This window comes from Sus scrofa, chromosome 15 (genome assembly GCF_054392235.1).
Source record: "Sus scrofa isolate SSC_HxYL_T2T_F1_AM1 chromosome 15, Sscrofa_HxYL_maternal_Yorkshire_Landrace_v2.0, whole genome shotgun sequence".
Classification (NCBI taxonomy): Eukaryota; Metazoa; Chordata; class Mammalia; order Artiodactyla; family Suidae; genus Sus; species Sus scrofa.
Genome location: NC_139397.1, coordinates 102,351,057 through 102,376,285, shown reverse-complemented (window position 1 = coordinate 102,376,285; position 25,229 = coordinate 102,351,057). Strand labels below are relative to the sequence as shown.

The following is a 25,229-nucleotide window of genomic DNA, read 5'->3' as shown; positions in this document are numbered from 1 at the left end:
GGAGGTGGTAAGGGTAGAGTTCCTTCTGAAGGAGTCTCTGTTGCTGTCCTGGCACATCCTAACAATGTCCTTATATGGTAAGCACTGTAGCACTGCACAGCTGTCTAAGACACTAGTGGCCTGAGAAGGTGGTAAAAGCCACCATTTGCCTTACTTACACATATTTTCTCACATACAACTCATATAACCCCGTGGCCAAAGGGGTATGATTATCTTCTTTGCAAAGACAAAGGAGTAATTTGCCCAGAGTCACAAATATAATCAGTGGTGGAGCTACAATTCAAACTGAAGTCTCTCTAACCCCAACATTGCTGTGTTCTTTCTCTACAATTATTTGTGGCTCCTTGCAAGTTCTCCAGAGTTGCCTTTCTAACTAAAAGAGGAGTTAGCTTTGTTCACCCTTCCAAGTCAGATCACACAGAACTTTTGCTTTTTAATGTGGCAAATTTTTAAAGAATTTAGTAATATTTTGGAATCTCTTAATTGGAATCTTGACCTAATTCTTTTTTTTTTTTTTGTCTTTTGTCTTTTTAGGGCTGCATCCATGGCATATGGAGGTTCCCAGGTTAGGGGTCCAAACAGAGCTATTGCTGCCAGCCTATACCATAGCCACAGCAACCCCAGGTCCGAGATGTATCTGTGACATACACACAGCTCACGGCAATCCTGGATCCTTAACCCACTGAGCGAGGCCAGGGATCGAACCCGCAACCTCATGGTTCCTAGTCAGATTCGTTTCCTCTGCACCAAGACGGGAACTCCCTTGATCTAATTCTATTTTTAACTTTGAACCCCAAACTTTCTTTTTTCTTTTTATAGTCGCATAAACTTGTAGCATATGGAAGTTCCCAGGTTGGGGGCTGAATTGAGTTGCAGCTGCCAGTCTATGCCCCAGCCATGGCAACACTGGATCTGAGCCTTATCTGTGACCTATGCCATAGCTTGCCACAACGCTGGATCCTTAACCTACTGAGTGAGGCCAGGGATTGAATCCACATCCTCATGGACACTATGTAAGGTTCTTAACCCACTGAGCCACAACAGGAACTCTTGAATCCTAAAATTTTCTTTTTGCTTTATGTTTTTAAGTTTTATTGAAGCATAGTTCATTTACAAGGTTGTGATAATTTCTGCTGTACAACAAAGAGACCCAGTCATACATATACACATTTACATTCTCTCTCAGATTCTTTTCCCACAGAGATTATCACAGAACACTGGGTAGAATTCTCTGTGCTATAGAGCAGGTCCCTATTGGCCAGTCACTCCATATACCTCAGTATGTATATGGCAATCCTGAACCCTTAGTCCATCCCTTCCACCCCCTCAACACCTGTCCACTTTGGTAACAATATTTTTCAAAGTCTGTGAGTCTATTTCTGTTCTGCAAATAAGTTCATTTGTATCCTTTGTTTAGATTCCACAAAGAGATGACATCATATGCTGCTTGTTTTTTGCTAATTTCACTTAGTATGATGGTTTCTAGGTCCATGCATCGTGCTGCAAATGGAATTATTTCATAATTTTTATGGCTGAGTAATATCCCATTGTTTATATATACCACATCTTCTAAACAAAAGCTACAGTCATCAAAACAGCATGGCCACTGGCACAAAAACAGAAATATAGATCAATGGAACAGGATAGAAAGCCCAGAAATAAGCCCAAGTCCTGATGGTCAACTAATTTATGACAAAGTAGGTAAGAATATGCAATCAAGAAAAGTGGTCTTCAATAAGTGGTTCCGGAAAAACTTGACAGCTACATAGAAAAGAATGAAATTAGAACATTCTCTAATACCATACACAAAAATAAACTCACAATGGATTAAAGACCTAAAAGTAAGACCAGATACTATAAAACTCTTAGAGGAAAACATATGCCAAACACTCTCTGACATAAACCATAGCAATATCTTCTCAGATCCACTTCCTAGAGCAATGACAATAAAAACAAAAATAAACAAATAGGACCTAATTAAAGTTAAAAGTTTTTGCACAGCAAAGGAAACCATAAACAAAACAAAACAGAAAACACAGAATGGGAGACAGTATTGGCAAATGAATCTGAAACTTTGAATAATCTCAATTTTGACTTTTTCTGTGCAAAAAATTCATCACCACAAACTTTTATCTCATATAGGAGGTTTGTCTTAATGGGAGATTTTAAAATTTCTTCCATGAAACATCACATGATGAAGGCAAAGAGTCATCAATGGTTGGGAACACAGTATAAAAGGAATACATCAATATCTTTTGAGGTCATTCTCATAGAAAAAGGGCACTAGATTAAGTCAAACAGGTAAGGAAAGCATTTTTCTTGAGACTACTGCAGTAGGGGAAAGAGACCAAACTCAGCTTCACTGAAACAAAGGGCTGTAGAGTTTTTAAGAGCTGGAATAGGGGAATTACAAACCATCTGTGTCTCCTAATTGGCCTAACAGAATGAAAATGTAAACTTTCTCACATCTTCATAACAAAAGTAAATTTTATGCCTTGGAGCAAGGCATCTACTGAAGTTAGGCTCTAATCTTCCCACAGACTCTTGGAGACAAAGCACTATCTTCCTTTATGAATATGTTTCAAAATGGTGACTATCAGGTCTTTAGTAAAGATATTCCCTGGGTCATGAAACTAACAAGAGGCTTCTAAGGAGATCTGTATACATTTCAGAGAAAAGAGAAAGAATTTCTGATTACAAGTTTTGTAAAGCAAATGCTCTAAGAAAAGGGATTACAGTTGGGGACAAACCTATCTAATCTAGACAAACTGAGGGGGACATTAAGGTCTTCTTGATCATTAATAATAACACTTCACTGAAGCCTAGAATTAGCATTGTGTTTGTGATATATTACTATGAATATCTAGGAGCTGGTATTACTTGTCTTCCAAAGATCTGTTGACTTTGAATAATCATATTGCTTTTGAGTCTGTAGATAAAGAAAGAAAACCTAGATATTTTGGAAAACAGTCAACCAGATCCCCATGATATCTTTATAACAGCTCAATCTAAGTGGTCAATTTGCATACATTACTTTGATAATTTCCTCAATTATTACGTTTCTTTGACCATAGAGACTTTTCTGTTCTCAATTCTTATTTAATGTGTGATAGCTGAATCATATATGTTAGCTGCTGAAAGATCATCTTCCTTAGTTACAAACAAAACCAGAACCTCCATAGATTTTTGACACTGGAAGATCATCTTGGAAGCAGAGTGCAGATGAACAAGTAACTGCTTCTTTGTTTTCCTGAATTTACCTTTATCTTGGGGTTCTCTTATTCCAGTAACTCTCACTATCATCAAGCCATTCTCCAGGGCTAGTCTGCAGCTCCTTTAAAGATCTGATTTAAGCACAAAAAGGAACACTATCTTTCAGTTATCTTTATTACAATTACTATACCATGGAATTTTCAAATATTAACCAAACACAGAACCATAATAATAAAGACCTAAGCACAGAAAAAAGTATGAAGCATAAAAACAATCTGGTTTACATAGTGTAGGTTTCAGATCCTATGGTAACTAGTTCTTTTCCCAATCTCATAGGCTCTGTCCACTATCAAAGTAATAAATCTCTCATAATTGGATCTCTCCTTCCAAACTGACCTCAAGTTGTCTTGCATGCACTCTGTGATCTATACCCTAGATCCACTAGGGCATTCTCTTTTTTATGGACTGAACTTTTATACTTCTGCATCATTGCACAAGCTATTCCCCTGGCCAGGAACTGCACCCTCCCATCTCTTTTCTCCATATATTTTACTCATTGTTGAGAGTCCATTCATTTATCTCCTCTCAGTGTTCCAGATTACTATAGAATGAACTGATTTCCTGTTTCTGTACTACTTCTAATATTATCTTAAAATTTAGCTTTTAATGTGTTATTATTTGGTTCTATATTTATCCCCTTTGTTAGGTCTGAATTCCTTGGAGGCAGGGATTATGTCTTAATGACAAGCTACATCTAGCATAGTCACAAACATGTAGTAGACACCCAGTATATTTTTGTTAAGTTGCATTGATCAGTTTTTATGTCTCTTTGGAGATAATTTCCACATCTTTTTGCCAACTTATATAACTTTGAAGATTCCTGCTCAATTCCTTGCTTTAAATTTTCCAACTGTGTGAAAGAGTCTGTCTAGCTGCACATTTTGATCCTTGCCATCTTTGCATCAAGGCCACAATATCCTATAAAGTGAAATCTTGGGATATGAATTGAAGGTTAGAAGAGGGGGCCATTGAGTAATCTGCCTTACTTTAATAGTAGCCTTGATCTCTTAAAATTCTACTTATGTAAGAAAACTATTTGTTTACTTCAGTGCATACCTCAATCACTACTTAGGTAAAAAGAAAAAAAAAATTGCTGGAGATGCTCACTCATAATGAAACTTTATACCAAGTCTCTACAATTGCAGAACATGTTTACTTAGCTAGTGTTGCCCATCTTTCAAACCTACAGAAAGAACCCTTTTGAAAGCTGAATATGCAAGGCCTTTCCATTTAGAAGAGAGAATCTCATTGAGGCCATCTGAGGTTTTTATCCCATTCTTTCTTTTTCTATGGCAGTTCTATGTATAGATTTCTAAGGTATCTCCAAACTGTTCTCCATAGTGGCTGTACCAGTTTACATTCCCACCAGCAGTGCAGGAGGGTTCCCTTTTCTCCACAGCCCCTCCAGCACTTGTTATTTGTGGATGTATTAATGATGGCCATTCTGACTGGTGTGAGGTGGTATCTCATGGTAGTTTTGATTTGCATTTCTCTTATAATCAGCGATGTTGAGCATTTTTTCATGTGTTTGCTGGCCATCTGTATATCTTCTTTGGAGAAGTGTCTATTCAAGACTTTTGCCCATTTTTCCATTGATTGATTGGCTTTTTTGCTGTTGAGTTGTATGTTGTTTATATATTCTAGAGATCAAGCCCTTGTAGGTTGCATCATTTGAAACTATTTTCTCCCATTCTGAAAGTTGTCTTTTTGTTTTCTTATTGGTTTCCTTTGCTGTGCAAAAGCTTGTCAGTTTGATGAGGTCCCATGGGTTTATTTTTGCTCTAATTTCTACTGCTTTGGGAGACTGACCTGAGAAAATATTCATGATGTTGATGTCAGAGAGTGTTTTGCCTATGTTTTCTTCTAGGAGTTTGATGGTTTCTTGTCTTATATTTAAGTCTTTCAGCCATTTTGAGTTTATTTTTGTGCATGGTGTGAGGGTGTGTTCTAGTTTCACTGCTTTGCCTGCAGCTGTCCAGTTTTCCCAGCAATTCTTGCGGAATAGACTTTCTTTTTCCCATGTTATGTTCTTGCCTCCTTTGTCAAAGATTAATTGACCATAGGTGTCAGAGTTTCTGTGTTCTCTATTCTGTTCCATTGGTCTGTCTGTCTGTTTTGGTACCAATACCACACTGTTTTGATGACTGTGGCTTTGTAGTATTTCTTGAAGTCTGGGAGAGTTATGCCTCCTGCTTGGTTTTTGTTTCTCAGGATTGCTTTGGCGATTCTGGGTCTTTTGTGGTTCTATATAAATGTTTGGATTGTTTGTTCTAGTTCTGTGAAAAATGCCATGGGTAATTTGATAGGGATTGCATTGAATCTGTAGATTGCTTTGGGTAGTATGGCCATTTTTAAAATATTGATTTTTCCAATCCAGGAGCATGGAATATCTTTCCATTTCTTTACATCTTCTTTGATTTCTTTGATAAAAGTTTTATAGTTCTCGGCATATAGGTCCTTTACCTCCGTGGTCAGGTGTATTCCGAGGTATTTGATTTTGTGAGGTGCAATTTTAAAAGGTATCATATTTTTGTATTCCTTTTCTAATGTTTCATTGCTGGTATACAGAAATGCAACTGACTTCTGAATGTTAATCTTATATCCTGCTACTTTGCTGAATTTATTCATCAGTTCAAGGAGTTTTGGGGTTGAGTCCTTAGGGTTTTCTATGTATAGTATCATGTCATCTGCATACAGTGACAGTTTGACCTCTTCTCTTTCTATATGGATGCCTTTGATTTCTTTTGTTTGTCTAATTGCTGTGGCTAGGACTTCCAAAACGATGTTGAAGAGCAGTGGTGAGAGTAGGCATCCCTGTCTTGTTCCAGATTTGAGTGAGAAGGCTTTCAGTTTTTCCCCATTGAGTATTATATTTGCTGTGGGTTTATCATAAATGGCTTTGAATTATATTCAGGAATGTTCCCTCTATACCCACTTTGGTGAGGGTCTTGATCATGAATGGATGTTAGACTTTGTCAAATGCTTTTTCTGCGTCTATTGAGATGATCATATGATTTTTGACTTTTCTTTTGTTAATGTGGTGTACGATGTTGATTGATTTGCGTATGTTGAACCATCCTTGTGAACCTGGGATGAACCCAACCTGGTCATGGTGTATAATTTTTTTGGTATGTTGTTGGATTCGGTTGGCTAAGATTTTGTTGAGAATTTTTGCATCTATATTCATCAAAGATATTGGCTGACAGTTTTCTTTTTTGGTGGTATATTTGTCTGGTTTTGGAATGAGGGTGATGGTGGCCTCATAGAATGTCTTTGGGAGTATTCCTTCTTCTTCAACCTTTTGAAAGAGTTTAAGGAGGATGGGCACCAATTCCTCTTTATATGTTTGATAGAATTCACCTGTGAAGCCATCTGGTCCTGGACTTTTATTTCTAGGGAGTGTTTTTATGACCTCTTCAATTTCTTTTCTAGTGACGGGTCTGTTCAGTTGGTCTGTTTCTTCTTGATTCAGTTTTGGCAGGCTGTAAGATTCTAGAAAATTGTCCATTTCTTCCAGATTGTCAAACTTGTTGCCATGTAGTTGTTCATAGTATTCTATTACGGTTTTTTGCATTTCTGCAGTATCCGTTGTGATTTCTCCTTTTTCATTTATAATTTTGGTGATTTGGGTTCTTTCTCTCCTCTTTTTAGTGAGTCTGGCCAGGGATTTGTAAATTTTGTTTATCTTTTCAAAAAAACCAGCTCTTGGTTTTATTAATTTTCTCTATTGTTTTTTGAATCTCTATTTTATTGATTTCCTCTTTGATCTTTATAATTTCCCTCCTTCTGCTGACTTTAGTTCTTTTTTGTTCTTCTTTTTCTAGTTCATTTAGGTAGAGGGTTAAGTTGTCAATTTGGGATCTTTCTTCTTTTTTGAGAAAGGCCTGTATTGCTATAAATTTTCCTCTGAGCACTGCTTTCGCAGCATCCCATAGATTTTGAGAGGTTGTGTCTTCATTATCATTTGTTTCAAGGTAGTTTTTAATTTCCTTCTTGATTTCCTCATTGACCCATTGGTTTTTTAGTAGCATGTTGCTTAGTCTCCATGTAGTAGGTTTTTTTCTCTTTTCTTTTCCCATGGTTGATTACTAATTTCATGGCATTGTGGTTAGATAAGATACTTGAGCTAATTTCTATGCTCCTAAATTTGTTGAGGTTAGCTTTGTGTCCCAATATGTGGTTGATTCTTGAAAATGTTCCATGAGCATTTGAGAAGAGTTCAGTAGCTTCTCAATGATGGATCTTGCTTTGACTTTATGATAGGAAAAAGTGTATTAATATTTTTGTCACTTATAAGAAATAAAGATTTTATATCAAGTTTAAATTAGAGTCTTCTAAGCATTTTAGGTGTACTGCAATTAACAACAACTGGCCTGGTGAAACACTACATCCATAATGAAATTATAATGTATTTGTTTCCTAGGATTGCTCTAACAAACTATTGACTTAAAACAACAGAAATTTTTTATTTCACAAGTCTAGATGCTGAAAGCTTAAAATCTAGGTGTTAGCAGGGTGATGATCCCTCTGAAACCTATAGGGATATCCTTCCCTGCCTCTACCTAGCTTTGAGTGGTTGTCTGGCAATCTTTGGTGTTCCTTGACTTGCAGCAGCTGTATTACTCTAATCTCTGCATCCATTACTATGGGGCATTCTTCCTGTGTCTGTGTCTCTTCTCTTATTATGAGGATCTATCCTACTCCAATATGACCTCTCCTTAGGATAATTATCTGCACCTGGTATGATTTTATTTCAAAATAAGATCATATTCTGAAGTACAGGGGTTTAGGATGTCAATGTATCTTTTAGGGTGACACAATTCAACCCATAAAAGTTCCTTTAGGATACTATGACTTCCTTGTTACAGGAAGGGCAAAATTAGGAAATTCAAATGGTTGTTTATTGTTAATAATAAAAAATGTGGCTGTATATAGTTTGTTCTGAAGATGCCACTATCCTGAGTGGATTGGAAATATGTGGATATTATCTGCTTTTAATTAAGTCATATTGCTAGGGTCAGCCATTGATGAGATATGTGATGATGGCATCACGAGGAAAAAGAAGTTTTTAAAAAGTCTACAATGAATGTCTACAGAGGGCATGGAGAGAAGGGAACTCACTTACACTGTTGGTGCGAATGTACATTGGTGCAACCGCTATGGAAAACAATATGTAAAAAAAGCAGTATTAAAAAACTAAATATAGGAGTTCCCTTTGTGGCTCAGCAGTTAAAAAATCTGATTGGGATCCATGAGGATTCAGGTTCGATCCCTGGCTTCACTCAGTGGGTTAAGGATCTGGCATTGCCGTGAGCTGTGTGTAGGTTGCAGACATGGCTCAGATCCTGCACTGATGTGGCTGTGGTGCAGGCTGGCAGCTGCAGCTCTGATTTGACCCCTAGTCTGGGGACCTTTACATGCTGCAGGTGTGGTCCTAAAATAGCAACCCCCCCCAAAAAAAAACCAAAAAACAAACCTAAATATAGAACTTCCATATGATCTAGCAATCCCCATTCCTGGGCATCTATCTAGAGAAAACCATAATTTGAAAAGGCACATGAAACTCAATGTTCATTGCAGCACTATTTACAATAGCCAAGACAATGAAGTAACCTAAATGTCCATCAACAGAAGAATGGATAAAGAAGATCTGATACATATATACTATCGAATAATACTCAGCCATAAAAAAGGATGAAATAATCCCATTTGCAGCAATACTGATGGCCCTGGTGAGTATCATACTATGTGAATTAAATCAGACAGAGAAAGACAAATATCATATCACTTATATGCAGAATCTAATCAAAATGATAAAAAAAGAACTTATTTACAAAACAGAGACTCACAGATTTCAAAATCAAACTTATGGTTATCAAAGGGAAAACATGAGGGGAGGGATAAATTAGGAGCTTGAGGTTAATACATACATACTACTACATATAAAATAGATAATTAACAAGGACCTACTATATAGCACAGAGAAATATACTTAATATTCTGTAATAACCTCTATGAAAAAAGAATCTAAAAAATGGATATATGTATATGTGTAACTGAATCACTTTGCTGTACACCTGAAACTAACATAACATTGTAAAGCAACTACACTCTAATAAAACTTTTTAAGAAAGAAGTTTTGTCAGATATTTTGTCATTATTTGCTCTTCTCATGGCATTAATGCCCTCTATGTTCATTTGAGTCCCAGAGTGATCATCCTTTTGTTAAAATCATACCAGTTTTTACTGATTTGTTATAATAATTTATATAAAGGTAATTTAGATTTAAAAGTCATTTATCCTTTTCTGAACATACCATATGATTCCAGGTATGAGAAAACAGTCATCTTCCTCTTCTCAAACTTGCTCTCTTTACAGACTTGTGCCCATAGTGGCAGTCTAAGTGGCCTTATATATTTACAACCCTTGGCTGATCTCGAAGCTGCTAGGGACCATACCACTTGGGAGGAATAAAAATATTTGTGATCCTTTGCAAAATAAATCTTCATTATCTGCCTTACTTGCTAATTTATTAGAGTATAGGTGATTTATAGTGTTGTGTCAATTTCTGTACAGTACAGTGATCCATGCATATATATACACACACATATATACACATTCTTTTTTTTCCATCTTCCATCATGTTCCATCTTCCATCATGTTCAATCCTAAGAGACTGGATATAGTTCCCTGTGCTGTGGTTGGTAGATTCTTGGTAATTTTTAAAAGTTTGTGTCCCTGCTTCACTATGATCTATTTGAAGGCAAACTGAATCCTATAGCAGAGAGCCTAACTCATTTTTGAAAACTTATTACATGCATGGCACTATTCTAAGGGAATTATCTCTTATTTTACAGATGAGCAGATGGAGGCCTAAAGATAGGTTAAGTAATAAATCCAATACTCCACAGCAAGTGAACATCAGACAGGATTTGAATCGAGACAGTCTGACTGCAGGGCTTGGGGTCAGCTTCATTCAGGAGTTCTGGTTTCAAACATTGATTAGTAACCAATAAACACATTCATTAAATATATGGTGCAATGTTTATTTGGGGGTATATCAGGCTTATTGTTCCCATCTCATAATCAAGTTAAAGTATGTCCAACTGATTTCAAGTTATTAATTGATTTCACTCAAAGTAAAACATTTTTTCTTTTGTGTGATTATAGCTGACTAAGTGCTTTTCAGGAAAAGGAAAGGGAAACAATTCCGTTGCCTAGAATTCAATTTTAGCAATTGTGTGTTTTTTTTTTTTTTAAGTTTTATCAAAGTGTAGTTATTTTAAAAGGCTATGATAATTTCTGCTGTACAACAAAGTGACCCAGTCATGCATATACGCATATACATTTCTCTTAGATTCTTTTTTTTTTTTTTTTAGGGCTGCACCCATGGCACAGGAAGGTTCCAAGGCTAGGGTTCGAATCAGAGTTGTATCCCCTGGCCTATGACACAGCCACAGCAACGCCAGATCTGAGCTGTGTCTGCAACATACACCACAGCTCATGGCAACGTTGGTTCCTTAACCCACTGAGCAAGGCCAAGGATTGAACCTGCAATCTCATGGTTCCTATCAGATTTGTTTCTGCTACGCCACGATGGGAACTCCTCTCTCTTAGAATCTTTTCCCATATAGATTATCACAGAACACTGGGTAGTGTTCTCTGTGCTATACAGCAGGTACCCTTTGGGCAATCATTTCACATACCTCACTGTGCATATGCCAATCCTAAGCCCCCAGTCCATACATCCCATTCCCCCCCTCACCTGTCCCCTTTGGTAACCATAAGTTTTTCAAAGTCTCTGAGTCTGTTTCTGTTCTGCAAATAAGTTCATTTGTATCATTTTTTTTTTTAGATTCCACATATAGGTGATATCATATGATGTTTGTCTTTCACTGTCTAACTTTCCTTAGGATGATAGTTTCTAGGTCCATCCATGTAACTGTAAATGCCATTATTTTATTCCTTTTTATGGGTAATATTCCATTATGTATATGTACCATATCTTCTTTATTCATTCCTCTGTTAATGAAAATTTAGGTTGCTTCCATGTCTTGGATATTGTAATGAACACTGGGGTGCCTGTATATTTTTGAATTATGGTTTTCTCTGGATAGATGTCCAGGAGTGGGATTGCTAAATTGTACAGTAGTTCTATTTTTAGTTTCTTGAGGAACTTCCATATTGTTTTCCACAGTGGTTGGATTAATGTACATTACCACCAAAAAGAGGGTTCCCTTTTCTCCACACCCTCTTCAGCATTTATTTCCTGCAGACTTTATGATGACAGCCATTCTGACTGGTATAAGGTGGTACCTCATAGCAGTTTTAATTTGCATTTCTCTAATAATTAGTTGAGCATCTTTTCATGTGCTTTTTTGGCCATCTGTATGTTTTCTTTTGACAAATGTATATTTAGATCTTTTGCCCATTTTTTGATTGGGCTGTTTGTTTTTATGGTATTGAGATGCAGGAGGTGTTCATATATTTTGGAGATTAATCCCTTGTCTGTTGCTTCATGTGCAAATATTTTCTCCTATTCTGTGGGTTGTTTGTTTTGTTTTGTTTTGTTTATGGTTTCCTTTGCTGTGAAAAAAAATTTAAGTTTAATTAGGTCCCATTTATTTATTTTTGTTTTTATTGTCATTACTCTAGGAAGTGGATCTGAGAAGATATTGCTATTGCTGTGGTTTATGTCAGAGAGTGTTTGGCATGTTTTCCTCTAAGAGTTTTATAGTATCTGATCTTACTTTTAGGTCTTTAATCCATTGTGAGTTTATTTTTGTGTATGGTATTAGAGAATGTTCTAATTTCATTCTTTCCCATGTAGCTATCCAGTTTTTCCAGAACCACTTATTGAAGAGACTGTCTTTTCTTGATTGTATATTCTTGCCTACTCTGACATAGATTAATTGATCATAGGTGCTTGGGTTTATTTCTGGGCTTTCTATCCTGTTCCACTGATCTAGATGTCTTTTTTTGTGCCAGTACCAAACTGTTTTGACGACTGTAGCTTTGTAGTATAGTCTGAAGTCAGGGAGCCTGATTCCTCCAGCTCCATTTCTCTTTCTCAGGATTGCTTTGGCTATTTGAGGTCTTCTGTGTTTCCAAACAATTTTTAAAAAATGGTTTGATCTAGTTCTGTAAAAAATTCATTGGTAATTTGATAGGGATTCTACTAAGTCTGTAGCCTGCCTTGGGCAGTATAGTCATTTTGACAATACTGATTCTTTCAAGGAAAGATCATGGTATGTCTTTCCATTTGTTTGTGTCATCTCTGATTTCTTTGTGTCTTATAGTTTTCAGAGTACAGGTCTTTTGTCTCTTTAGGTATGTTTATTCCTAATTATTTTGTTCCTTTTGATGTAATGGTAAATGGGATTCTTTCTCTAATTTCTCTTTATGATTTTTCATTGTTAGTATATAGAAGTGCAGTTAATTTCTTGTATTAATTTTGCATCTGGGAACTTTACCAAATTCATTGGTGAGCTCTAACAGTTTTCTGGTAGCATCTTTAGGATTTTTTTTGAAGCTGTTTCATATTCAGTTATATTGTTCTACTAAACCATGCTACAGTATCATGTCATATACAAACAATGATAGTTTTACTTATTCCTTTCCAGTTGGGATTCCTTTTATTTCTTTTTCTTCTCTGATTGCCATGGCTAGGACCTCCAAAACTATCTTGAAAAGAAGTGGTGAGAATGGGCAAATCCTTGTCTTGTTCCTGATCTTAGCAGGAATCCTTTCAACTTTTCATTGTTGAGAATGATGTTATCTGTGGGTTTGTCACATACAGCTTTTATTATGTTGAGGTAGGTTCCCTCTATGCACACCACTTGGTGAGTTTTTATTCAGAAATTATTGTTGGTTTTTGTCAAAAGCTTTTTCTGCATCTATTGAGAGGATCATATGGTTTCTATTCTTCAGTTTGTTAATGCGTTTTATTGCACTGATGGATTTGTGGATATTGAAAAATCCTTGCTTCCCTGGGATAAATCCCACTTGATCATGGTTTATATGTTTTTTGAGGCCTAGGAAGAACTTTACATTTTTTTCTTTATTAAATTAAAAAATTACAAATCAGATCTTGTAACAAGATCACAATATGAGATCTAAAGACACTGATTATATCTCCCTTCAACTCTTCCTCCAGTCTTAAAATAATTCATATGTACATTCCACTGTTTATCCTTCCACACCCTATTCTGACTCCTGATGGGATCAAAATATATACATTTCTACAACTTGCTATTTTTATTGAGAAGAAATAATATTCCCCCTCAAGTTCACACAAAAAGATTTAGTTTATTTTTAAAATAGCAGTAAAATTTCCCATTGTATAAAGGCACTGATTCATCAATTCCCCCAGTGATGGGCATTAGAACAGTTTTCAGGTCCCCTGCTCTCTTTTCTGCTGTGATAAGCTTATGAAAAGTGAGTTTTTTGGTCATATGGATTTAAAAAAGATGTTGGCAGACTACATTGCCGAAATTTGCTACTTTAACCCTTTATAATGTAGATTTTTCTTTTTGAAATAAGACAGTATTGCCTTTTATATGTGTTAGAAACTTCAAATTTCTTTTGCAATGTTTCACTTGTCTCATATCCAGAATAAAATTCATAAGAAACTGAGATGATATTCTCAATAGACATATAAATTTAAAGGAGGACACTTGAACTTGCTTCCTGTTTCCTTTCAAAGAGCAAAAAGATGTTTACAGAAAAATAGATATAGGTTATATTGTGTTATTAGGTTCCATGTTTTATGTTAGGTCATGACCTTGGTTTCCTTCTAGACCACATATCATGGTTCAAAAGATGGGGGAGGGGAAGCTTTCTTTATGGTCCCTATGCAAAGATACTTTTAAGTAAATTTCTTCCTTACACTTACTTATTGAGAATGCTATACATACCTTTCTTTAGCAATTCTATAAACTACTGAGTTCAATTTTAGAGACTATCTCAGACAATGGACCTGCTGCCACATTTAAACATCCCTTATCATAAAGTATGAACCTTTCAACTTGTCCTAGTTATTTCAAAGAGTGACAATATGCCAGAAGTTGTGCATGACTGTTTATCTTTCCTTGATTCTAAGCATTCACGTGTCAATGAAGACATTTGGTTGTTCAAGCTCTGCCATCTGGGGAAGTCTCTCTTACTTAATCAATTTAATTTTGTAACAATATAAATATTTAAATCAGTACTGCAGCATGGTTTAGCAGGACAATATAACTGAATATGAAACTCAGCTTCACTTTGTAGTAGTTATGTGAACTTGGCCAAGTTAATCATATTCTACAAGCTTCAGTTTCTTCAGTTGTAAAACTCAGCTATAATACCAAACTCTCAGGGTTATATAAAAAGGAAATCAGATAGCAATAACAACAAAAATCGCTAAGCTACATCAAAATTAAAAACCTCTGTGCATCAACTGCATAATCAATATTGTTAAAAAGCAACCCATAGAATAGGAGGAAGTATTTGCAAACCAAAATCTGATAAGGGGTTAACATCCAGAATATATTAAAAACTCCTGTAACTCAGCAACAATAAAACAAACACTCCATTTAAAACATGAGGAAAGCACTTGAATAGACATTTCCCTGAGGAATATATACAAATGGCCAGTAAGCACATTAATAGATGAAGAACATCACTAATCATTAGGGAAATTCAAACCAAAACTACAAAAACACTGATACAACTTCATACCCATTAGGATAGCTACTACTAAAAAAAAAAACAACCAGAAAATAACAAGTGTTGGGGAAGTGTATGGAAAAATTGGAACTCTTGTGCACTACTGGTGGTAATACAAAATGGTACACCCATTAGGGAAAATAGTATAATAGTTCCTCAAGAAATAGAAACTAATTTCAATTAGTAATATCATATGATTCAGCAATTACCCTCCTGAGTATATACCAAAAGATCTGAAAGCAGAACCTTGAAGACACATTTGTATACCCATGTTCACAGCAGCATTATTCATAATAGCCAAGAGGTGGAAGTAACACAAGTGTCCATTAATAGATGAATGGATAAATAAAATTTGACATACATATACAATGGAAAATTATTCAGCCTTAAAAAAGGAAGAAGATTTTGAAACATGATACATCAGGGATGAATTTTGAGGAAGTTTTGCTAAATGAAATAAACTGGTCACAAAAAGACAAATACTATATGATTCCACTTACATGAGGAACCTAGAGTAGTCAAATTCATAGAGACAGAAAGTAGAATGGTAACTTTCAGAGGCTGCAGGAGGAGGGGTGTAGGAGGATTTATAGTCTAATGGGTATAGAGTTCCACTTTTTCAAGTTGAAAAGAGTTGTGAAGGTGGGTGTTGGTGATGGTTGCACAATGTGAATGTACGTAATGCCACTTAATGGTTAAGATAGTATGTTTATGTGTATTTTAAAGCAATTTTGGGAAAAATGAATCAGGTAATATATGTATAGCAATTAATATGGTTTATAGTTATAGCAGGTGACAAATAAATGGTTATTATTAGTAACAGTGATAATGTTTAGTCTTGCTGGGTTACTACTTTCCTTTGGCTTGTTTTATTTTTTAATTAAAATTTGTATGTATGTAAGTTTTTAAACATACAGAAAAGGTGAAATAGTTCAGTAAACACCTGCATATCCTTAGTTAAGATTTAGCAAAATTAACATTTTGTCATGTCTGTCGATCTATCCATCTGTTTATATATATACGCATACTTACATACAAATATATTTGTATCTGCCTGATTGATGCTATTAGAATTTTACATTTTTACTGAGCCATTTAAACTACTTACTTAAAATAAATTGTGGAAATCATCACACTTTACTATTTTAGCATGAATTTCTTAAGAATAAGAATAAACTGCAGCATAATCATACTGCCATTACAACAATTAAGAAAATAACTACTCCCTAATGTCATATGTCACTCATGAATATACAAATATCTCCAGTTGCCTACAAAATGCTTTTAACAGATAACTTTTCAGCCAGGATCCATTCAAAATTTATGCATCTTATTTGGTTATTATGTTTCTTTAGATTCTATTCTAGTAGGGGACTCATGTTTATTTTTCCCTGTGACACTGGCTTTTTGAAGAGGCCAGTTCAGCTGCTTTGAGGAATGTCAAACATTCTAGATTTTTTTAAAAAAATGATTTCCTTATGGCATGGTTCAGCTTATTCTTCCATATCCTCTATTTCTGTAAAGCTGGAAGGTATTTCTAAAACCTTTATGAAATTCAGATGAGATATTTTTAAAAATAACTTTATTGAGATGTCTTTGACATATAAAAGCTATATATATTTAAGGTGTGCAACTTCATATTTTAATATATGTATACATTGTGGAAAGGTCACCACAATCAAGCTCAATAACTTAGCCATCACTTATACATAGTTATCACTGTGTGTGTTTGTGTGTGTGTGTGGTGAAAAAATTTAAGATCTGTCCCTTTAGAAAATTTCAAGTATATAAAATTAGACATTTTTGCCAGGGAAAAAACCTCACTAATTATGTCTTTATACTAGCTCCCAATAGGCATATAAGACAAGTTTTGTTTCCTTGAGTTTGCTGAAGTAGATCACTGGGTTAAGAGAGGGTCATCAAATCTCTATGTTGTGAAGGATATAATGTGATTGCAAAGCAATCTGTGCAATCAGAGCCTGCACCCCAGCAGCCTTACTGTGCCTGGCTTTAGCTTCATTGATCTTTGATTAAATCAATATTTCATTGGGAGTTTTAAAATGGTGAGGAATTAGAATTCCTCCCTACAAAAACAAGTTAAATTCTTTCCATTTAATTATCAATTATCTGAGTGAAAATTGGGTAATAGCTCTCTCTTCCAGTGGTGGCAGATGAGATTTGTCTTTCACTTTTCAAACATTGTAGGCCATACAAATGCATAGCAATGAATTACAACTAAGCAAACCGTTTCTTAGCAAATCCACAGGTGATATCTTGTCATACATTTCTAAACTGGGTTATACTGATAATGATTTAAGGTAACAAATTCTGAACTGTGAAGAGAAGGTGGATGACTGTTTAAGCCAATAGCAGTTCAAGCATCTTCTTTTGCCTTCTCCTTTACCAGATCCCTCCAGAGGTGCATCACCAAATTATTCCCCTTGGCTGAGAGGAGAGATTATTGTATGAATCTCTCCTTTGTTCTTCTTTAATGAATGGTCTTTTTCTTTTTGTTCTGCCTCTTCTGTTCATAAAAAGGGGGCTTCTTATAAGTACATAAAACATACCCCTGGAAAGACACTCTGCTGACTTTCATTCTTTCAGCAACAAACAATTATTGAACAATTGTTTAATGTTAGGCACAGAATCAATTTCTGGATCTATATAGAGATAAAAACCACTGTCCTTGTCTTTCGGGAGTTTATGGTTCATTTGGAAACTATCTTTTCAAGGGGGGTCAGCTAATCTTTCAAGTATAAAAGAAATAACCTGTGGATGATCAGGAGGTCATTACAAAGATGACAGCCTCTCTTAGGAAGTGAATGTAGAAAAAGGTCCACTTAAAAAAGGACCTTTCTGGATAGTGAGACAGGGTTGAAATGTTGCTAGGTTGAAGATTTAGAATTCTGCTGGCATAATGGGTCAGAATCTCCTTTCCAAAAAGTTGCTGCTACATTGGATACCTGAAAATTGTTCAACCTTTGATGTCACTCTCAAAAATCAAGTTTACTGGCATGTAAACCATTTGCTATGACTGACATTATATTTTTTTTTAAATATAAATTTACCGTCTAATTTAGTAGTTAGTACATTATTTTGCTTTAAAAGAAAAATAACATTGTGTATTACTTTTAATCCAGTAATAAGCGGTTCTTGCATTTTACCAAGATTTTCATTTTAACAAGGACAGAAAGTGATTGTCTTTCTTATAGCTCATAAATTTGTTTTCACAGTTACATACTCACTTTAGATAAATAAATGAAAATAACAAGTGGCCAAATGAATCTCCCAAATCTCAAAATTCACAGATGACCATTTTATGCCATTTTCTTGTGCCTCTTTTTTGTCTGGTCCTACAAACTATTCTAAGATTTGATTTATAAAATAATACTGAGCATATTTGCATTTCCTTTTCCATTCTTCTCTGCATGGTGAGATGTCAATGACCCAAACTGTAAAACAAAGTACATGAAAAATATATTTCTAAAATTTTGAATTGTAATGTAAAATGTTTTCTTTCATCTATATAATAGCTATTACCACTCTCTTCATGATCAGGAAGAAATGAATATTTTGTGAGCATCTATTGAGAGGAAAACCTAGATTTGCCTTTTCAATTTTCATGTATATCAACATTATTATCTAAAGGAATTAGCAACCACTTTACAGCAGTTATCATACACCACCTCTTGTTCTAAGAACCTTATTATTACTATTATAATGCTCATATCAACTCAATAAGCTAGGTACTACTGCTAGTCTCATTTTGTAGATGAGGAAATTAAGCAAAGACAGCTTAAGTAACTTACCCAATGTTCTACAAGTAATTAAGTGGCAGAGTCTGTGCTTTTATCTCTACCCTATGACACTTTCCCACAGCTTCACAGCTCACAAATATGGATGTACTCACCTCAAATTTTCTATCATCTGGTCTAACTCAGAAATGAGTTTAAGAGTATGTTAGGTATTAATGATTGAAAGATATGCTCCAATTATTTTACTGCTTCAATTATTACTACCATTATTTTTATTCCCACCCTATTTCAAACAAAAAAAATTATTAAACTTTGATCCTCTATAAAAAATCTTCACAGGCAATAGTCTGCATCTATTAACCCCACCTATAATGGAAAAAAAATAAAAATCATTATATATAAAAAAACAAAACAAAAAACTGGAGTTCCCGTTGAGGTGCAGTGGAAATGAACCTGACTGGGAACCATGAGGTTGCGGGTTCAATCCCTGACCTCGATCAGTGGGTTAAGGATCTGGTGTTGCTGTGAGCTGTGATGTAGGTCGCAGACGTGGCTCGGATCTGGCATTGCTGTGGCTGTGGTGTAGGCCGGCTGCTACAGCTCCGATTAGACCCCTAGCCTGGGAACATCCATATGCTGGGGTACGGCCCTAAAAAGACAAAAAAGACAACAACAAAAAAGCTTCACTACTCTATTTGCCTTTTATTGATGAATGCTATAACAAACAGCCTCATAAGCCCATCACTATATTTGACATGGGAATGCTACTAAGGACGTTATTTACTACATTATTTAGTCCTGCACTGTGATGCCCCAAGTGAGAAATTTCTTTTAAAACTTAGTGGCAGGAAAGGGATTAACTTTTACTGATAATATTCCTCCCTTTTCAGTAGTAATTCACAATTGGTCATATTTCCATTTCCCCTGTGGTTACCAGAAATATCATATATAGCACAGTCGAATATGTATTTTAGTCAAATATGTTGCCAATATAAAAAGTTTTAAAAATAGGTTCTTACCACCTCCAATTTTACATTTTATACTTTGTACTTTTCTCTTCTTTATGTCTTGGCTTCCTATTTCAGTTTGTATTTTCACTGCAGCAGATTTTAATACACATTTTATCACTTTTGAATGTTTTACGTAGGCTATCTCAACTGCCTCATGGAATAAGACAGATATAATGTTATGTTCCCTAGGCCCCCGGGATGCAGGGAAGCAAAAGGCATGGTATCTGAACTTATGAAACTCAGACATCATTGGGAATATAGCACATAGACACAGAAATAAATTATTAATGAGACTGAACACAAATGAGTTCCAAACAAGTCGTACTGATAAAAAATATTGTCTGAATTTTGAGCAAAGTCCAGGGAAGTTGGAAAAGACAGAAACAGAGCTAAGTTGGTCACTGAAGAATAGCTAGAGCTTCAATAAAAGTAATACAGGAAGGGCGGAAGACTTTTTAGGAAAAGAAAGTTTCCTGAACTGATATATAGAAATGGAAATACAGTTTTATTCAAATGACAATGGACGCATAAGTATGCCAGAAGAGTGCTAGTTCCCTGCTCTAGCATTCATTCTCCTGCTTTCCCTCAATTGCTGAGACTTTATTTCAGAGCAACCATGTAACCAGATTTAAAAAAAAAGCTATGTTTTCATCTCCACTTTGAAACCAAGTTCAGCTAATTACTAAGTTTTGGCAGTGAAATATAAGTACAAGTGTGTCACTGCATGGGACTTTTGGAAGGTCTCCTTAAGGAGAAGGAGCATGTCCTTCTTCTCTCTTTTTCCCAAGCTACTGTCCAGAAGGCCAAAAAACAGTTGGAACTCAGGTGGGCGGAAATCTTAGACTCTGAGGATAAGGGCCATACAAAGGCATGAAGAAGCAGAGAGCTGAAAGCAACTTGATCCTATAACGTCTCCAGTAGTTTTCAGACAGCCTTGGACTGCCCACTTGAGATTCTTTTACGCAAGAGACTAAAGTCTGTTGAGTTTAAAGGGAATCTTTTCCAAGCTGCTCTGACTCATGCTAAATGCAATTCCTCCCTGATAAAACCATTTGGTTAGCGTATAGAATTTATATAGTGCACAATGAAAAATTATGGGTCAGAGCTAATATCCAGCAAAAAAAAATACAGGCTTTATTACTGAAGAAAATAAATTTGATTATAAGTGAATTTTCAAGGAAAAGTTTCTAAGCTGTTTTATTCAGTTAATTAAATTTGTATGAACTAATTTTCTGAGTGAAATTACATGTGTTTTAATACCCTGAGAAATATAGAAATATATACCTAGTCTGTATTTAGTATTTCTACAAAAACCCTTTATAAATGGACAGAAGACATGGAGTAATTTTTAAATGTGCTCAAAGTTTTAATAGCAGCTATGGAAATCACAAATATGAGTTCAATAAAAAATATTTTCTAAGTTTATAAATATTAACTTCAGTTTAATAACTCATTTTTAATGACAATGAAAACAGAATAAAAATAGAACAACAGTATTAAATCTTGAAAATCTAACTAAAGGTAACTACATAAAACTGCTGTACAAAAAGTTAATTATAAAACTTAAGCATTTCAATAATTTGTTATGTTAAAGACGTTGAAAACTCATTATAAGAAAAGTTAGATTTTTCTTTTAACTACGAATAGAGACAATATTAAGACGGATATTATTTTTTACATTATCCAATTTTACAAGCTGAGATTTACTGTTAGTATCTTAAAACATTTTTCTTGATCTCTGTACCTTCAAATGTGTATAAATTAAGGAATAACTGTATTTGATTTGAAACATACAAAGAAGATGAGAGGATATATGCTTTTGAAATCTCCTAATTTGGCGGTACTTCATGTCTAAATGAGTAAAGGTCTTATTTTTTGCAGCTGTTTGACCCTTAGTTTGCGATCTGGGTATAATGTATCACATTCCAGGTTTCTTATGTAGGCACCACAAAACCTGCTGTATTAAGCCCCTTCCTTTGGCTGGAAAATTACCTTAGAGAATCAGGTCATCAGCAGGCAGAGATTTCAAGCACAATTACGTATCAGCTGTCAAGAAGAAAAAGTTTCTTAGAAATCAAAGTGGAAAATTCCAATTGGAACCAAGCCTTTTGTGGTAATTGGGTAATTTTCTTACTAGTTTCTTAATTTTTGACTTCTCATGATAATAATGCACCAAATTGTCATGAAATGGCAAAAGTGGAAGTGATTCAGACTATCATGCAGCTAAATTTGTTTATAGCAGAAAAGAAAGTTTGTGTTTAAAAGTGTTAAAAGAGTGTTATAAGTAATTACTAATTAATTAATTATCAAGCTAGACTCTTCCAGGGCTTTTACCACTCAGATTATTCACTCTAAATCAAGATCATATAAGAAACAAAATTTGTAAGGTTATCATGGATTATTTATATGTTGCAAAGCAAGGATAAATGTTAAGCCAAATCTAGGTGTTCATAAAAATAAATTAAAAATTTGATTGCTTGAACTTTTTATGCAAAGGTCAAGTATATAAAAAATATTTGTATAGCAGTGTTGCTATTTAGAGAAGATGAAAAGGAAACTCGTAAATGGTAGATGGTCTTAGACTGTTAAGAAAAGAAGAAAAATCTGGCAAATTCACTATGAATCATTAATATCAGCTTTCCATATTTACAGAAGTTTTTGCTCAAATATAAATTTCAAAACTTTGAAGATACAAATACCTAAAATTGATGCTTTATCTTGTTTCACGCTAGAAATCATACCTTGAGTAACTGGCAAGAAATATTTAAAATGTTATGACCATAATTCACCTTTCATTTCTTGTGTCATAGCATTTATACATAGCAATCTTATTATACAAAATAATATATATTTGGAATATAAAATAGATATCTTTGTCCTCTCTGCCTCCATTATTTCCTATCTTGCTTTTTTCTTTCTTGCTAATCTTTGTGTGTAGAAATATTGATAACTAGGAAATTTCCTAGATGTACATGAAATATAACTTCAAAAATTACATTATTGTAAGGTTTAGGGACAAAGTTGTGGTAGCTATAGGAAATGAATTGATTTAAAACAGGAGAAATTTAACAAAACGTTGTGACCAAGATTTGTTATGGCTCACTGAAGGTAGAACATCGAAGTGGGAATATAAAGAAAGTTTGTGGATGGAAGAGAATTAATGACCTGTCTAAAAACAAATCAGAAATTCCTGTTGTGGCTCGGTGGGTTAGGAACCCATCACAGTGTCAGTGAGAGTGGGTTTGATCCCTGGACTTACTCAGTGGGTTAAGGATCTTGTGTTGTTACAAGTTGTGGCATGGGTTGTAGATGTGGCTTAGATCTGGTGTTGCTGTGGCTGTGCCACAGGCCTATAGCTACAGCTCCAATTTGACTCCTAGCCCCTGAACTTCCATATGCTGCAGGTGCAGGCATAAAAAAAACAATAAATCAACATCAGTGGTTTTTTTTAAAAACTGAAATATAATTGATTTAATGTTGTGTTATTTTCTGCTGTATAGCAAAGTGATTCAGTTATATATACATATACATTCTTTCTTTAAAATCAATTATTTTCTATTATGGTTTATCATAGAATATTGACTATAGTTCCCTGTACTATACAGCAGGACTTTATCCATTATATATATATAAGAGTTTGCATTTGCTAACTCCAAACTCCTATTCCATCCCTCTGCCACATTCCCTCCAACTTGGCAACCAAAGTCTGTTCTCCATGTCTGTGAGTCTGTTTATTTCATAGATAAGTTCATTTGTGTCATATTTTAGATTCTACGTATGAGTAATATCATATGATACTTGTCTTTTTCTTTCTGACTTATTTCACTTAGTATAATAATCTCCAGTTCCATCCATATTGCTAAAAATGGCATTTCATTCTTTTTTATGGCTGAGTAGTATACCATTGTGTGTATGTGCCACATTGTCTTTATCCATTCATCTTTGATGAACATTTACATTGTTTTCATGTCTTTGTCTTTTTTTTTTGTTGTTGTTGTTGTTGCTATTTCTTGGGCCACTCCCGCAGCATATGGAGGTTCCCAGGCTAGGGGTTGAATCGGAGCTGTAGCCACTGGCCTACGCCAGAGCCACAGCAAAGCGGGATCCGAGCCACTTCTGCAACCTACACCACAGCTCACAGCAATGCCGGATCGTTAACCCACTGAGCAAGGGTAGGGATCGAACCCGCAACCTCATGGTTCCTAGTCGGATTCGTTAACCACTGCGCCACGACGGGAACTCCTGTTTTCATGTCTTAATGATTATGAAGAGTGCTGCTATGAACACAGAGGTGCATGTATAGTTTTCAATTATATTTTTTGTCTGGATATATGCCCAGGAGTGGAACTGCTAGATCATATGGCAGCTATATTGTTAAAATGGCCATACTACCCAAAGTAATGCAATTTCTATCAAATTACTCTGACATTTTTCACAGAACTAGAACAAATAATCCTAAAATTTATATGCAACCATAAAAGACCCAGAATTGCAAAGCAATCCTGAGGAAAAGAAATAAAGAATAAGCCAAACTTTCCCAGACTTCAGACAACGCTACAAAGCTACAGTAATCAAAATGGTATGGTACCAACACAAAAAAAGACATATGGAAAAAAGGAATAAAATAGTGGCCCAGAAAAAAACCAACACACCCATGGTCAATTAATCTTTGACATAGGAGGCAAGAATATACATGAAGAAAAGACAGTCTCTTCAACAAAGGGTGTTGGGAAAGTGGGACAGCTGCATGTAAATCAATGAAGTTAGAACATACCCTCACACCATACAGAAAAATAAACTCAAAATGACCTAAGATTTAGAAATAAGCTATGATACAGTAAAACTCCTAGCAGAGAGCATAGACAAAACATATGCCATAAATTGTACCAAAGTTTTCTTAGGTCAGTCTCCCAAGGCAATAGAAATAAAAGCAAAAATAAACAAATGGGAACTAATAAAATGTGCAAGTGTTTGCACAGCAAAGGTAACCATAAATGAAAAGACAACCTATGGAATGGGAGAAAATATTTGCAAATGATGCAAAGGTCTTAATTTCCAAAATACACAAAAAGCTCATAAAACTCAACAACTAAAAAACAAAAAACCCTATCAAAAAACAGGCAGAACTAAACAGACATTTCTCTAAAGAAGACACACAGATGGCCAACAGACACATGAAAAGAAGCTCAACATCACTAATTATCAGAGAAATACAAATCAAAACTATAGAAAGATAGACCTCACATAGGTCAGAATGGTCATCATTAAGAAGTCAGCAAATAACAAATGCTGAAGAGGGTGTGGAGAGAAGGGAACCCCCCTACACTGCTGGTGGGAATGTAAGTTGGTACACTCATTATGGAGAAGAGTATGGGGGTTCCTCAAAAAGTCAGAGTTTTTAAACATTAAATTTAAACAGTATCAAGTAGAGTATCTAGAAGCTATCTTTAAATATGCTATAACACTCTTACGACTCACTTAAATC

The 25,229-nt window shown here is 35.0% G+C and overlaps 1 long non-coding RNA gene across 7 annotated transcripts in view; it reads right to left on the bottom strand.

Moving 5' to 3' along the window:
- Positions 1-503: 503 nt before the first annotated feature.
- LOC102158086 (uncharacterized) overlaps positions 504-25,229 on the bottom strand; it is a 54,698-nt gene continuing 29,972 nt past the window's right edge. For 2 of the 7 annotated variants that reach the window (XR_014829886.1, XR_014829884.1), the window contains 2 exons: positions 21,737-21,790; positions 16,545-18,431 (listed from right to left, as the gene is read on the bottom strand). This is a non-coding gene — a long non-coding RNA (uncharacterized LOC102158086). Of the gene's footprint in view, positions 3,369-16,544; positions 18,432-21,089; positions 21,791-25,229 lie in introns of those variants that run through there. The other 5 variants (XR_014829879.1, XR_014829885.1, XR_014829881.1 and 2 more) reach the window with 4 other exon arrangements.